Source organism: Anas platyrhynchos, chromosome 2, assembly GCF_047663525.1.
Source record: "Anas platyrhynchos isolate ZD024472 breed Pekin duck chromosome 2, IASCAAS_PekinDuck_T2T, whole genome shotgun sequence".
Classification (NCBI taxonomy): domain Eukaryota; kingdom Metazoa; phylum Chordata; class Aves; order Anseriformes; family Anatidae; genus Anas; species Anas platyrhynchos.
Window position 1 is genome coordinate 4566889 of NC_092588.1, and position 15924 is coordinate 4582812.

General features: G+C 39.3%; 1 protein-coding gene across 4 annotated transcripts in view; it reads left to right on the forward strand.

Annotated features, from left to right (window-relative positions):
* The window catches only part of TRAPPC9 (trafficking protein particle complex subunit 9), a 460345-nt gene that overhangs the window by 264038 nt on the left and 180383 nt on the right, over positions 1-15924 (forward strand). The gene's annotated exons all lie outside the window — the stretch shown is intronic.

A 15924-nucleotide genomic window follows, 5' to 3' on the forward strand; every position in this document is an offset into this window, starting at 1 on the left:
TGGATTTAGGGAATAAGCTGTCTTTTCTTAATTGCCACCTAAAATTATTAATGTTATGCTGTTGAAAAGTTCTGTGCAGAGAATGTGTAAAACGTGCTTATTCTGATGATGTGGGAGTTGCTCTGAACTATATCGACAACATCACATCTCTGAAACTGCGGTTGGTGAAGTTCAGTACTGACATATAAATATTGACTGTAAAATGACTACAAGCTACAGCCTAATTGTTCAGAAAACTAAAGTGCCTTTCAAATAAAACTTAGGGACTTAGAGAATTTTGTCATTAACAGGCACAATTTGGTGTCTCTGGCCTGTAGGAAACCTCTACTCTCCACGTGAATGTTTTAAATCGCTCTGTACGCAGCCTCTCAAGATAAGATTTGCCTGGTGGATTGTGCCTCTTTATGCTGTATTGAAATGGAGAATTCACACATTCACATTTTCAAAGTGGCATGGACATTTGCATATGAAAACTCCTCTTTTTTTTGTATAGCATAAACACAAAATCAATCAATTAATATTTGCTTCTACCTCAGGGCTTTTCCTCATCCTCCTAAGAACTGCCTTGATCCTGATGCTAACTCAGCAGATGCAGTATGATAAAAAAGCAGCTGGAGGTGATTTGACAGTCTATTTATTTTAATATCTTTTTAACTTCATTACTTATGATAGTCATATGTAAGAGACTTTCTCCTCTTTTGTCGGGGTGTAGGTATCAGGCAGTAATCCTTCAGAGCAGTCTCTATATATCTGGCTAGCTTGCTTTTGAGGGAGTATAAAACCATGAAAGTTTGCAACTGTTTTTAACCTTCTGCCATCAGATGTATGCATAAAACTTTAAGACTTGTGTTTTAAAAATCTTTCACTAGTATAAAACCTTTTGAAGTCATCAATTTTATTATAGACTTCTAGGTACCTGTTAACTCTTCTGAGAGACATTACCTTCTCCTTGTCTGGCATTCCTAAGTACCTCTTCATCTAGTCCTTTAGTACGTAGTTATTAGTGGTTGCAATGAAATTTACATTGTGATTGATCTTATTAAAGACTACTGAAAAAATGAACTCTGAAATTGCGTGATGAACAATTGCGACCCAGATAAGCCAAATTGGAAGCTATACGTAGAACTGTCGTAGTATTGGAAAACAGATACTTCAAAAAGTCATTTTTCTTAACCACGTTCTAAGTTGGTTGACCTTATTACCATATAAATATGCTGGTACAGAATATTTTGAATGATAGTGGGATTTTTATGAATAGAACTAGATTTTCTGTGTTACTAAACTTAAATATTTGAAATTTCACACGTTTAAGCACTCATTTTTAGTGAAGTAGAACTTTGAAAGACTGTCTCAGCTTGAATCACGGTTATCTTCAGATGATTGGTTTTAGGTTTACATGTGCCTATGATTTTCCTCCTTTTTGTTTTACCGCCTTATAGTTTATATTTTCCGGCTATATTATTTTTTCCTCTTGCATCTAGGAACAGACTGTTCTGCATATCCTCTGATTTTTTGAATCCCTTTGTTCTTATTTTTTTGGGCAATATATTTCCATTAGGATGCCAACAAAATTGTAAATAAATTCTAATGATGCATTTTAAAGGCATTTATTAAAAACAGAAGCATAACCACACTGACGCACAGATATGGTACCATCATCCCTACTTCTTTTTTGTTACTTAGCCTCTAAATTTGCACATTAATTACAAAGAAAAAAAAAATGGTGGATTTGAGCAGTCTCCAGGTAAGTGTCCTTTAACAGTCATCTTTCTGACGTAGTTACCTACAAATTACCTACAGATTGTTTCAGCATCTGTTCTTAACTGCTACATCAGAAACAAATCCTGAAATCATCTATAGAATATTGTCTGCAGACCTATTAGGCATTAGCAATACTTTAAGCTTTGAAAACTGATACTTTGAAATTGGCCTCCATAATTAAAATACTATTAAAGAAAGAGAGGGGAACAAAATACTGTCAACAGAAGTTAATTACGTGTGAGATGTCCACGTTACTGAATGCATCTCACAGTTTTTACATTTCCTTGGAAATTGTGGTTCCTGAAGGTGTCACAATGAAAGTGCAAAGCACCAGAATTTTATAGCAATACTTTAAAAAAGTATTTTTGACTTGTTGGGAACAGTGATGGTCTCTTATAGGTTTCAGCTGTTAGAGTTGGAGACTAATAACAGCATTTCTTCCCCATGATGAATGACCACTTAGATTTTCCTTTCAGTTAAAATTACTTTGGTGTAAAATGCTGTAGATTTTAAATTGGGAGAGGAGACTATTTATCCAGCCTTCACTATTTGTTATATTTATCCTTTAATATTGCATGGAAAAATGATCCTTCTACACAGAAACAGATTGTAAGTATTAGACAATTTGGTATCATAAAGTATATTTCTACCCTTAAATATACTGTTGGGAAAGAAGAAGTGACCGTCTGGAGCTCTCCAGGAGGGAGAAGATATATCTGTGGTATCTGAAGTTCAGTAAATTGAATAGGAAAGTAAAGGGATTGCGCTGCACTTGAGTATTAAACTAGAAGGAACTCTGTGCTAACTGCAAAGTATATCAAGTCAGGTTCTCCTTTGCAGGAGGATGGAGTGGGAAGGAGGACGGCAGTTTGTATATTGTGTCCTTTCCATTTTCCAGTAAATTGTATTCCCCTTGGGATGCTCTCATCTACCTGTGACCTACATCAGGCATTTGCTTACTTGCACAGAGAAGTGATAGGAGCAGCTGTGCGGGACATGGACTTGTCTGGCCCACAAGTTGTCTTATAAAATGGCTGGTGGCTGGGGAGGGAGTGCAAGGAGCAGGGCCATTAAAGTCATCTTTCCCATATACATGTCTTGGATTTACATTCCTAGCTTCTGGGAACAAGCAGGACTTTCTCAGCTGCAGCTACAATGAACTATTAATAGCTGCTAATGGTGTAATCCTACACAAATCAAGGTAAACTCCTTTTCAGCTCTTGGCCCCTGCAGTATCCTGTGGTGAAAGTCCTTCAGCTGGGCTTTCTGTGGTTTGCTTTACATTTCTCGATAACTTTATTCGTGGCCCGGTTGTGTTGTGTGGAACTGTGAAGGAATTGTTCCCTCCTCATATTTACCTTATAATTCATGATATTATACTTCTGTGTCAGGTGCTTTTGTTGTCTTATTTTACCAGCTGCAATATCAAAATACTGTTTTTTTTCTTCTCCTGTTAGATGTGCCATATTTCATAGTTTTTTGTCATCTGTTTTTTTCTTGTTCAGCTCTATTTGAGGTGGTATTGTCTGCAGAGCCTGAGATACGGGCACACCATGGAGTTCTGTGCAGTGACACACCAGTATTTTCTCTCTTGCTCTCAATCCCATTCGTTATTAATGTTTTACGTGCTGTTTTCTTTTGGTATTTCTCGCACTCCTCATAGAGCTGTCTAGTGTATATCTGAGATCTCCTTCTTGGGTGGTAATGACTAAGAACCTGTCATTTCTTACATTATATTTAATACCTATTTTCTTTCCTTTGACTTTCAGCTGCCATTTTATCACCCGATCATCACTAAATTATGCAACACTACAATTTTTCACAATAAGCTTTTGATTCTCATTATTCTGAAAAAAAAAATTTCGATGTCAGCCAGGCTCATCCCTACTCTACTCAGGCCCTTCCCAAATATTGTGTTGCTCTTTTCAACTGCACAGGTCCCACGTGTGTTTTTCTGCTGAGGAAACTGTTGAGCTGTACTTTGAGCAATCTTTTTTTCCCCCTACAATATCCCAAATTCATTCTATTTTAGAAGCATTTTAGTGATCTGTAGGTAAAGAATTTGGTCATTTTCTGTCACACCCGTGAAAAGAGCCTTGATCAGGGGCTGAAGATGAAGACCTCCCTTCCCTTGCTGTAGGCTTCATCTTGGTTAGGCTCTATGAGGCCGTGGGTTGAGAGAGATTTGTGTGGCCATGGCCTGTACGGTCCCTTTTTTGTGGATTTAATGAGGATTTAATGATGAATGGCCATTAGCCGTGAGATATCGCTCATAAATGCAAATTGACATTTTTAAGGAAAGTTTATGAAGCTGTGCAATGATTTTTTTTTGCTGCAGACATTACTGTGTTATGAATCATTAGACAGAAAAATAGCAAACAAGTAACTATTGATCATCTGATATTCCCCATATTTAGATGCACATAAGAGCAATTTCCCTTTGTCGATTTGCTCTATGGCCCTAGTCTGGCTATCAGAATGAAGTAATGGTGACATGTTTCAGTTTTATGATCCTTTTTTTCAAAGCTAAAACTTTGCCTGATCAATGCTGCTGTATTTAATGTCCTTTGCTGTATTTCCTTAAGTAGGACAATAGTCCATGCTACTGTGGCAGAATAAAACCATAGACAATTTATCAAAAGTTCATATTGAAATAATTTTTAGTAGTATTGCAGCATCAGATTTTAATGGCTATGGTGCAAGCTGTTTACCAGATACATCAACATAGATTGCTATTTTTTTTTTTTTTATATAACAGAACACCAAAATCTGTCAATCTGAGGAAGATTTGTGTAGCAGTGCTGGTAGACAGCGTAGGGTGTCCTGTCCTCTGAAACACTGCTGCTTTGTAAGTGTGCCTCCTGTGTGATACTTGTTTTTCAAAAGGACAAAAATCTATTAGAGAGTGTCCAATGGAGGGCAACAAAGATGATGAAGGGTCTGGAGGGGAAGACATAAGGAGTGGCTGAGGTGCCTTGGTTTGTTGAGCCCAGAGCAGAGCAGGCCGAGGGGAGGCCTCATGGCGGCCTGCAGCTCCCTCACGAGGGGAGCGGAGGGGCAGGTGCTGAGCTCTGCTCTCTGGGGACAGCGACAGGACCCGAGGGAACGGCATGGAGCTGGGACAGGGGAGGGTCAGGCTGGGGGTTAGGGAAAGGTTCTGCACCCAGAGGTGGTCGGGCACTGGGACAGGCTGCCCAGGGCAGTGGGCACAGCACTGAGCCTCAAGGAGTTCAAGAAGTGTTTGGACGATGCTCTCAGCCACAGGGTCTGATTTTTAGGTGGTCTGTGTGGAGCCAGGGGTTGGACTTAATGGCCCTTGTTGGGTCCCTTCCAACCTTCCCCATGATTCTTTGATTAATCTACCCACATACATTTTAAGTAAATACCTCATAATTTTTCTTAGCATTCCTACAAACTCTAAAAAAAAAATTATGAATGTTTTTCTATTACTTGGCAGAGCTGAGTATGACTCTGTAAATGACCATAAGGAATATGCTGCTTAGAGCTAGACAGAGGTGTTTGTAGTACTTTAGGCTTATTTTTGTTAATTTCCGTGAAGCTTTGATAGGTGACAACAACAGGGGGAAGGTCCAGGTAGCCTTCATTTCAGTACAGGCTATCAAATGAATTTACCCAGGCTTGCTACAGAGTTGGAATCTGAATCTTTGCTGGCCCTGCCTTTGCTTGCTGCTCTTACCCTTCCTTGCCAAACTACAGATTTACTGAATTCAAGATGTTTCGGTGTTCCTGATAGATCAGGTGCAGCGTAGCAGTTACTCAGCAAGTTCTTTGCTAGCTAAGAAACAGAAATATATGGCAGCTATTTAAAAATATGTATTTAAATTTAAGGTATCTCACTGAATATGTGAAGTTTGGCTGCATGTGCTGGCTTTCCTTTCATCGTTTCCTTTTTGTGCTAGGAAGATTTAGGTGGAACCCCTGGAGGCTCCACTTATTAGTTTTAGGACTTGAATTTATGTCATCTTGGAAGTAGTTAAAAGCAAAAATAACAAAAGTTGAGGGCTTGAAATATTGCTTATGCAAAAGATTGTGTCATATGGCTATTCATTAGAGAAAAATCCACATTAATTTTGAAAGCTGGTACATTTCTTAGGATTCTGGCACAGAGGAACTTCAGTGTGGAAACAGGTGTTTTAACATTTACGAAGGTAATACATCGTACCTAAATTTGGAGAGCTTTTCTGTAATGCACAATGACATAGAGTACTTAGTGGCTGCATGTTGAAATTTTTTGGGGAAGTCTGATCTTAGTCATATGCAGCTGTGACACACTTCTGGAAAATCCTAACTGGTATTCATGTTTCCAGCAAGGTTGTGTTACTGTTAGCTTCTAGTAAGTACTTATTACCTTTACTAGCACTTAATTTTGGTTTGCTAATATACTTGGATGCTCTTACCAGCACTGTAGGTTAGAACTGTAGCATATTGAGTAAGCTTGGTATGGGTTTTGGGCTGATGAGCTGTAAAGAAGATTTTGCAGAACAATTTTAAATCCAGGTGGGCTTTATTCCACTATTGCATCTTCCCCTGGTACGGATGCTAATTCGGTCCTCTCTCTTCTAGAAGCTCTGAGCTCCCAGCTCCATAGAGCTTCTGAAAGAAGGGCCCATGCTGGATTTGAGGAGGAAGAGCTTCAGCAGTACACCAAGAACAAAGTAAACCTGCACACAAAGACATGAAGATTCCCTTTAAATGTTAAATAGAAAGACAGTACAAACGTTGTATTTTTTAAAACACGCATTAAAATTAAGACATAAATGTCTTATTAGAGAGGTGCAGAGGCAAATTAGAGGTGGCGCCTTTCTGGCTCGGTAATGGTTGTCGCTTTGTAATGAATGATTGTAAGATTTACAGCTTTTAGAGCTCTTCATTGCTGTATGGACTAGACTTGTGAACTACTCGTTGTGCTGCAGGTCAGGCAGACGTGTTGCTGTGGCTGTGATTCCTGTTACAAATGCGGTTGGCACTTTCTTCCCGGTCCTATTAGCAGTTATTTTCCAGCAGTTTCACTCTTCTGTTTACTCAGTTACTGGTAGCAGAGTTGGCAGCTCTCATTTCCCAGGACCCAGTGCAGCATTACGTGACTGCAGGATTTATTTCAGACTGACTTTCAGATGCTTTCAAGTCTTTTTTTTTTTTTTTTTTTTTTCTTTTCTTCTCACCAGTTGTCTTGCAGAGCCATGGTTAACAAACCTCACTGCAGATATGCCTGGCAAGTTGTCGTGTACTGAGAACAGCAGCAGCGAGGGAAGGGAGGATGGTCCTTGCTGGTTATACCTATTAATATATTTTTTTCCTCAGGTGGAAGACTGCTTGGAGTGATTTCCACACTTCTGGGGGAGGTTACTCATTTCCAGGTACTGCAGAATTACTCCTGCAGTGAACAGCGTGGCAGGGAAGCATGCAATTTTCCAGAAAATGGCTTTTTAAAAACCCTTTGGCATGCTCCAGATTGCACACAACATGGAAGGGGAAGAGGAGAGGAGTAGAGGGAATCCTGCTGTAGTTCTTTTCCCATCCTGCAAATTGCAAAAAATGAGTATTGAGCTGTGCAGCAACACACCACAAATATTTCCCATGCACTGTGTCTCATTTGCGTTTGTTTGCAGAGCAGGTCCATGGCACTTTCTGTATGCAAGGTGTTGGGCTTCTGGGGTACGAGATGCTGGCTAATTAAATGGGAGGTGATACTAAATTTCCTTCTCTGAAATCCTGGTAAAAAACATCGCTGTTGTGACAAAGCGCCGCTCCACAGCTGTAATGTACAAAGCAGTGTTTAAAAAACTCACATACAACAATTAAGACCAGCCTTTTGAGATCTGTGGTTAGCTTAGGGCCTGAAGAAACCAATATTTAGGTACCTAAATAAACAAACAGTTTGCAGGGATGCTAAATTCCAGTGGTTTCCATTGATTCAATAATGGTTTGGGCTAAATTAAGCGGCCTGTAGAGAGCTCCATGGCATTGCAGATGACTCAGACCCCTTAATTCATTAAATACCAAACCTCAGAGAAGATTCAGCATTTAATAATATATTTGCAGGGCTGGATGAAATTAGTTGGCACTTGTGTTTTATTTTTTTTTTCCCTAATAATTCAGAAATTAGCAAGTATGACATATCCAAAGACCCTCAGGAGAAAGTATCCTGAGGAATAGAGCTCTACAACAGGGGATGTTCTTATTTAATTTCTCGCTTGTAGTGTATTCAGTGGTGGTTTTCTCAGAACTTTCTAGGCCTTCGCAGCCAGGCTGTAGGTACTAGAGATAGGTTTTTGAATTATGAGAAGTCTGCAAAGAGCAGAGGGAGTTTTCATGAATTTTATCAGAATGAATATGCATTTAGACGTAGATATTAGAGTCAGTGCTTGCAGAAACCTGCTAAATTTGCCAAGAAGCATTACCAATTAACGTAGTTAATTAACAAGAAGCTATGTTAAAATTAGTTTGGGGTTGGAAGAGGGGAGAGGGAGTGAATTGTAATTAGAAAAAGAAATCACAGCTGCTATTTAGAGAACTGGTGGGGAAGTTTGCAGGTCGAGCTGTCGGAAGAAGCACTGCATTGCGGCTGTGCCTCATTCATTCATTCATTCATTCCATTCTCAGTTTTCTAGGAAAGAAACTACTTTGGTATTATGTATCACAATTTCCAAGCAATATTGATTACCCTAATCAAATTTAACTTTCTGCAGGCGAACATAATAATAATAATAAAAAAAAAAGGTCTAATTTTTCACAATTTCTCAGAAAGGTGAGACTCCCAGTGTTTCTTGAGCATCTAATGTTCAAGAAATTATGCTGATTTTCTCCAGTTAAGGATTTCGCTCCTGCTGAGTAGAATTTGCTCAAAGAAAAATGCCAACTTTCCCAGCTTGTATTACCCTGCATGTTGTTACTAAGCAAAGAGGAGAAATCAAAGCATTCATCTTTGCAAATCGAAACAAGTTTCACACTAGAAATATATGAAAGTTACCCATGAAGTAGTGAATGTCTCACGTATGTCACTTTATTTTCTCAATGAAAAATGTACTGCAACTTATTTAATGGATTCATGAATAGGCCTGATGATAGCTGAGGGAATTTTCAGACCCTTTTTGAATATATTTCTTTATTTTAAAAATGGGGTTGGGCGTATGGATTAGGATGAGAGAAGCAAGCCTGAATCTTAGTTTCATCATGGTACAATGAGACCAAAGGCAGACTACAAAGGTTTCAGCTGCTCCCATCACGTTATAGAGGAGACAGAGTTTAGGATATTAAAAATTATTAAATAATTAGGCAATCAGTATTCTGATTTCTCCAGTTGTTGGCACTTTGACTGTCTCAAGGTGAGATAGTCGGGTTCTAGGTCGTCGAAGCTTTCAGAGTGCCCTTCTCATTTGCCAGTCATTGTTAGCGTTCAAGTAAATCTGAATTTTGCTCTCTTTTTCTTGTGGATGTATACTGGGATCCCCATTGCCTCACTTTACCTGTACTGAAGTTTGTCCGGTATGTGAGTACACCTGAACTGTACAGGAACTCAAGAAAAAAATCATTGCTCAACGACCAGCTTGAAATTCAGACAGACAAAAGCAACATCTCTACTATTTCCCTATTTAAAAGGTTTTCTGGAGTTTTTTTTTTTAATCACCAGAGGGTCACCAGGTGAGGCAGGGGTTTGTGCCAGAAGAGACCCAGGGCAGACTGTACACTGGGTTAGCCAAGTTACTGATTAATATTTTGTAAAGATAGGCTAGCAAAAGTTCTGTAAACTCGCACATTTTGACTTTAAATAAAGAGATGTAACCTGGCCACACAGGAATGGGACCTTCTGGTTACACCCAGTCAGTTTATAAATAACAACTGCGAGGAACTCTGTTGTAGATCTGTTGTATGCCTTTGCACAGATGGTATTTGTGAAGAGCTCTGGTTACTTTTTTTATATCTAAAACATGTGTGAGGCGTTGTCTGATGGCCCTGTGGCTTTTGCGAAGTGCATTCATGGGTAGCAAAACCAACTTGGTGTCTTCTGAACACCTCACATCATTCCTTATCGCTCTGCTTGTGTCCAAGAACGGTTAGAAGAGAGAATATTTTTATTCTTTCTTCAAAAGATTTGCTTTTTGGTTCAACATAACATTTCTCTGACTTTTTAATGCAGTCAATACATCCTGAGAAGGGCTGTATGTGCAAGCAGTTCTATTTAAGGATTATTGGGAATGACATTAATAGCAAATCTGGTAGCTTCTGCTTCCCATTCTCCATTAGAAATCACGATCCTTTGTTGTTGCTGACATAATTATCTCCATATGAGCCAGTTCTAACAAGGCAGAATTAAGAGTTCACTTTATAAATGAGCAGCAGGACCAGATGGACTGAGAAAATAGGTTTCATGCAAATATCAATAAAGGTGATTAGCAAAGCAATAAAAGCATTTGGCATGCGTGTTCCTTCATACTAATAAAGAGGAAAAAAAAACGGGAAAGGTTTGGAGGCCGTTTGGAGATCTGGAGCGTTTTAGATGCTCTGCTTCCACACGTTACAAAGTCTTGGTTTGTGAGAAGAAGGCTCTGCCATGAGCGATGTCGCACTGCCAGGCCCAATCTTCAAATCCATGATTTTAGCAGATTTGTACAGTATTACATTTCATCCAGTCCACCAGATACTGAGCTGAGGAGCTTGAATTTGATTAAAGCAGCGCCATGGCCAGGTAAAACAGAACCTCTGAGGTTTGCCCTGCATTTTCTCTTGTTCCTCCAACTGCCAGAGACAGAGAGCAGCAGAGCTTCTGACAACGTGGCAGGTAGGAGAGAGCTGAAATACATTTAAGGTTAGATGCATAGCACATGCCTGCATCTTCCTGCACAGGATTTTTTTGGAGAAAACCTGTCCTACATTGTGTAGCTCTTGCTTCTTGACTCATCAGAGCATCAACGCAGACATTTGGGTGATATTAGTTGGAATTGCTGCCCATGTTTGTGCACACATGCACCGTGGGTTGAGTTTTTGGACAGCCCAATGGAGTCAGGAGCTCAGACTTTTCTGTCGACCTGTCAAAAACCTGGAAACATCTCAGAAGTCCTCAGAACTTGTCAGAACATTGCTTCCTAACAGAAATACCTGGGGAAACCTAGCCTCCCTCTTCCTCTCATGTGCTCTGAGCTGCTAAGAGTTGTGACAAAGTGGTCATCTATTTTATGTCAGTCATAATATATGTATGTGTGTAAAAGCTGTATTTATTCTGAGAACACAAATGATTTCCCAGTCATGTAAAGTGTCTTGTATAGAAGGGCATCCATCTTAAACTGAAATATACAACAGTGATTTTGTTCTTGCTTACTAATGAATGAGCACTTGGAAGAAAGTAAGTCTTCCCTTAAAATTCAGTTAGGTAACTTCTTTCAGTAATAAATACAGAAAATACGTTTTTCTCCAAGAAAGTCCTTAGGGAGGTGAATACAGTGAGATCTCCAGCAATAGGTTTTTCAGTTGTATTTTTCAGGTTCGCCTTCCTGGAAGAAAATCTCTCGTGACTCTCCCTGACTCTTGTAGATGTTTCTGTCTCTTAATTGGGTTGTGACAAATTCAGAGATGCCTTTGATAAAGAATATGACAGAGTATTTGCATGTGGTAGATCTCCTATGTTTGAACTGTTTGGAAATACTGTACATTTAATTAATTTTTGTTTGGGGTCTTAATAATATTTTGTGTCCTCGGCATTAATAATGGATACAAAGCCTTGCCTGTAACCTTGGTTTTCTTAGTTTTGCTCTAAGCATTAAGCCTGAGCCCACTCTCATTTTTTCTGCGGTCTGCTCGGGGAGGATGAGAGAGCTTTCTCAGCGAGAACCAAAGCTTCATGCATTTCACTTAGCTTCTGATCAATTTTGTTGCTCTTCGCTGTTGGTACTGTGTTGAAGTTGTATTTTTATTGTTTTAAGCTCCTGTGTGCTGTGCTGGTTGGCAATCTAGAAATGTGTTAAATAATATTGATCTAATTTTTCCCCCACTTGGCAAGCATTTTATTTTTCTCCGTCTCTAATACTATTTTAAGTAACATGTATTGGTTTTATTTTCTTTTATTTATGCCTTGGCATGTCGTAGAGCAAGAGCCATAGCGGTGCCTGGAGAAAAGTCCCGAAACAGAGGATGCTCATGAGAATATACTTCCCAATTCTCTACTTTTAAATAATGGGAAGAGCTGGTATATTACATTCTGATGATATAGTTAAATAGTAATTTTTCATTTTTGATTCAGAAAAATAAAAAAAAAAACAACAATTGATTTTTGTTGCAGTATATGTAAGCTCTCAGGTAATCACCCTAAATGGAGTTTTTTGGTGAATCAACTTCCAGAAAACATGCTCCCTGGACCTCCAAGAGCCAGCAAGGTGATATAAGAAGTCTACTGTCCGTGTCTGGCATCTTTCATGATAAATACATGCATTTAGATGGTTTTAACTCCGGGATAAAACGTGGGGTCCAATCTATCAACACTGAGTTCTCTTTATTTGTTAGATAAAGCTACTGGGGAAGTGTTTTCAGGAAAATATCTCTCCTTTACTAGAGGAAAATAAGGATTTTCTCTGAAATGCCCGCAGTTAGAGGAGTTGGTACTGCGTCTTAGAGAGCTCCATAACTTTCTTGTGGTTTCACCTGGAGCTGGAAACCTCTGCTGAGCCATAAGGCACGCAGAGGAGGAGAGGTACAGAAAACAGCTGGGTGATAAAGTTGCGGTTTCCAGCAGTGGTTTTCATTGCAGCTATTAAAGGAGCACGGTGGCCTTTTCAGATATGGTAATTGTCTGCTTCTGTTGAGACCTCTCTTGAAATAATAACGGGAGGCGAGCCTTTAAAGCAAAAGAGGTGTTGCGGTGGCTTATCGTCACTATTTAGTTATTTCACTTCTGCTCTGTAGAGATTCGCAAAGCTCTGACTTGTTTCTGGTGTTGAAAATTGATATTGTTGCTATAAAAAATAGTGCTTCCATCCATATTTTGCACAACTTCTGAAATATTTCATTTGGGAGGAAAAATTTCTGTAGACCGCAGGTCAGGCTGTTATAACATCTTCTCTAAAGCCTTGTATGTGCTTATGGGGAAGAGGTTAACTTTTTATTTATTTTTCTTAAATATTTAAAAATTCTGAACTTTTTTTTTTTTCAGGAGAAATTCCAGAGTTGTGGAAAACTATTAGCAGTTCTTTTTTCCTTTAGAAAAGTTGGTATCGTGCTGTATGAAAAGGAGTAAAAAGAGAAGCAATTCATCAGCTTCCAGTGAATTCATTTTCTTTCTAAGAAAGTGTTGAAAAGGGTAAATTAGAGAATGCTTGGAAACCCCTCTATGGGAATGAACATTCACATTTTTCACTTTTTTTTTTTTTTTCTTTGTGAGGACTCACGAAGCCTGACATTGAACCCAGTTCTCCATAATTTGACATCGTAGTTAGGTGAGCATGTGGATTTCCACGGGTCCAATTTGCATCTTCCCTATGGGAAAAATTGAAACACCCCATGTCTGTGAGGTCAAGAATAAAGAATATTTAAAGAATTTAAAGAATTCTTTGGCCTCAAAACATTTCTTCTGGCCTCAAAACAGTATCATAGTTCATAATGTTATTACATTAAATGATTTATTTTGTATTTATTATTATTTTTATGAGTTCCTTACAGTCGTCCGGCATCAGTCCCTGGGCATCAGCCTTTTCCTTCCATGCCTGTCCTCCTGTGCCCCGTGTCCCAGCTTCCAGAGTCTCTGCTGTCATACCAGGCTCGTATTCCTCCATGCTGTGTCATTATCCAAGAGTCATAAATACTTCATTGTTGTCCAAATAATTACTTGTTACTGCTATTATATAGAAATTATGGTTATAACGTACAAAGATAAGTTAAACCAATTAAGCACAGCCACCTGCTCATTAGTAAATTTGCTGCTAAAATAAAGAAGCTCAAACGAAGCTTCGTGCAGCCCAAGAGGAGTTGAGGCTGCCTTGCCTTGCCTTGGGCTGCAGCGCTGTGATGAACCAATGGTCTTGGTAGAGTCTGAACAGTGACAAGAATTTACCTTTACATAGAAAATTTCTCTACAAAAAGAGATTTCCCAGGCCAGTTTGGCTGGGAATCAATATTAATGGCTGGATGTCATCAGTGGCAGCAGCAGCTCTTGATGTTTTTCAGTTTGGAGCACTTTGGGCTGTATTTCCATGAGTGTTTGTACCTAAAACTTCCAATTATTGTTCATATAATAAAGCCTGTGGAAAACTGAAGTGAGAAAAGAGTAAGGCCACTTCTCCTCTGGTGGCCCTGTGCATCATCGAATGTAGACACAGGGATATGGCCAGTTGTTGAGGGAAGCAAAGCCAGGCACCAAAAACCCAACCATGACCATCCCAGGTGATATGGAGCACGTGCCCTGCTGTGAACGAGGAGACTTGGGGTCTCTCCAAACCCAATGGTTTGTGTCACAGTCCTTTGATAGACTTTCCTGTCCTGGAATAAGATAATCCTTGTCCCGTCAGCGTTATAGTGGCCATACCCTGAGGCTTACACTTGTTGGGAAGCCTTGAAGCAGTGCCACCTGAATCTGTTGGCAGCTTTTATCCCTTTTTTTTTGTATTTTTTCTTTATTTTTCTTTGAAGCACATGCAGTTCCTCTGCATTTCTGTACATAGGGACCCTGTCAGGTCTCTGGGCTGCTTTACGCATTTGGAAATCAAGGAAACATTTGTGCTTCCCTCTGGGATAGCCAGTGGCACCACTGTGTTAAATGTAAGTGAATGCCAGCTGATTTATAACTACACCTCCTGCATCCAATCTTCACCTCCTTGTCTTGTAAAATCTGCATTACTTCACGACACAGAAATAGGCTGTATTTTTTTTGCATAGGTTAGCATTAGTCGGTGTGCTACAAATTGATCTCAATCATCTGAGCAATAAAACAGACATTTCCTGCCAAATATCTCTTTCTGCTGGACACTGTACTATATCTTACTGAGCCCTGGTGCTATCTTCACTTGACTGATGCCAAGACACTGCTTGGACAAGTTTGTAGCATCTCATTTGTGTAAATTACCTTCTAGTTATGTTGATACCCGACATCTCTCTCCTTTTTACTAACATAAAGGGAGCTTTCTTCTCAGATCCCTGACATAGCTCATTTGCAGTGTTAGTTGAAGGCACGTTGGGGGAGTTAATATTTGGAGATAACGTTCGTGCAATGTATTATTTATCTGTCTAACACTGCAAGTGTATGCGTGACAGTTTGCAGATAAAATAAGAGGTGAATCCTGATTCATTTCTAACCTAAGCTGAAGGCAAGGCAGGGTACGGCACTGGGGCCATAAGTAAAGGGCGATGGCAAAGCGACGATGAGGTTGCAGTGGTAAAATACTGTGAAAAAGCCTTATTTCTGGTGTGAGCTTCGATTTTAGTGACCTGTGTTTCCAAACCAGGTCTGCCCCTGGTTTGGGGGCAGCCAACTCCAAATGTCAGCGACTCCCAACATCTGGAAAAGTCTTTATTGTAGAATCTATTTGATAACCTAATTCTCCACACTCAATTGATTTCTGACCTGACTTTCATTCTTGATTCAAATGGTTTTCTTAATAGCTTAGCTAACTACAGTTACCAGTAATTGATCCTTATTAACTATTTTTTTTAACGTATCTCAGCATTTTTGCCACCCATCTGTTTTTAAACTGCCCATTTGTATGGATTCTTTGCATAAATATTTTGTGGCTCATTTGATTCTTTGCATAATTAATTAATTGCTTCTCATTTAGTTTTCTGCATAACTAATCTACTGCCACATAATTAACAAACTCTTTAATTCCTTATTAATTATTTACTGTTCTTTTGAATATATGAATTAATTGACTGTTTAAATTTGCTGCTGTGCTGATTTGACATCTAGTTAATTGTTTTGATTAATCAATTAATTAGCTGCTTAATCTCTGCTTAAAAGCATAACCCCGTGACTGCCTTGTACATGTTCTAGCACCTTGCTTCTTGTGCTCAGCACTATCGTCATCTCATCAACATCTGGATGCCCAACTCACTGTCCAGGCACACGTGGACCTCTTGGGCTTACATATATCCCTCCTGTAAGCCATCTCTGTAACCCCAGTGATGCTCCTTATACGTTTTTCTCCCTCTAAATATGTTTTTTTT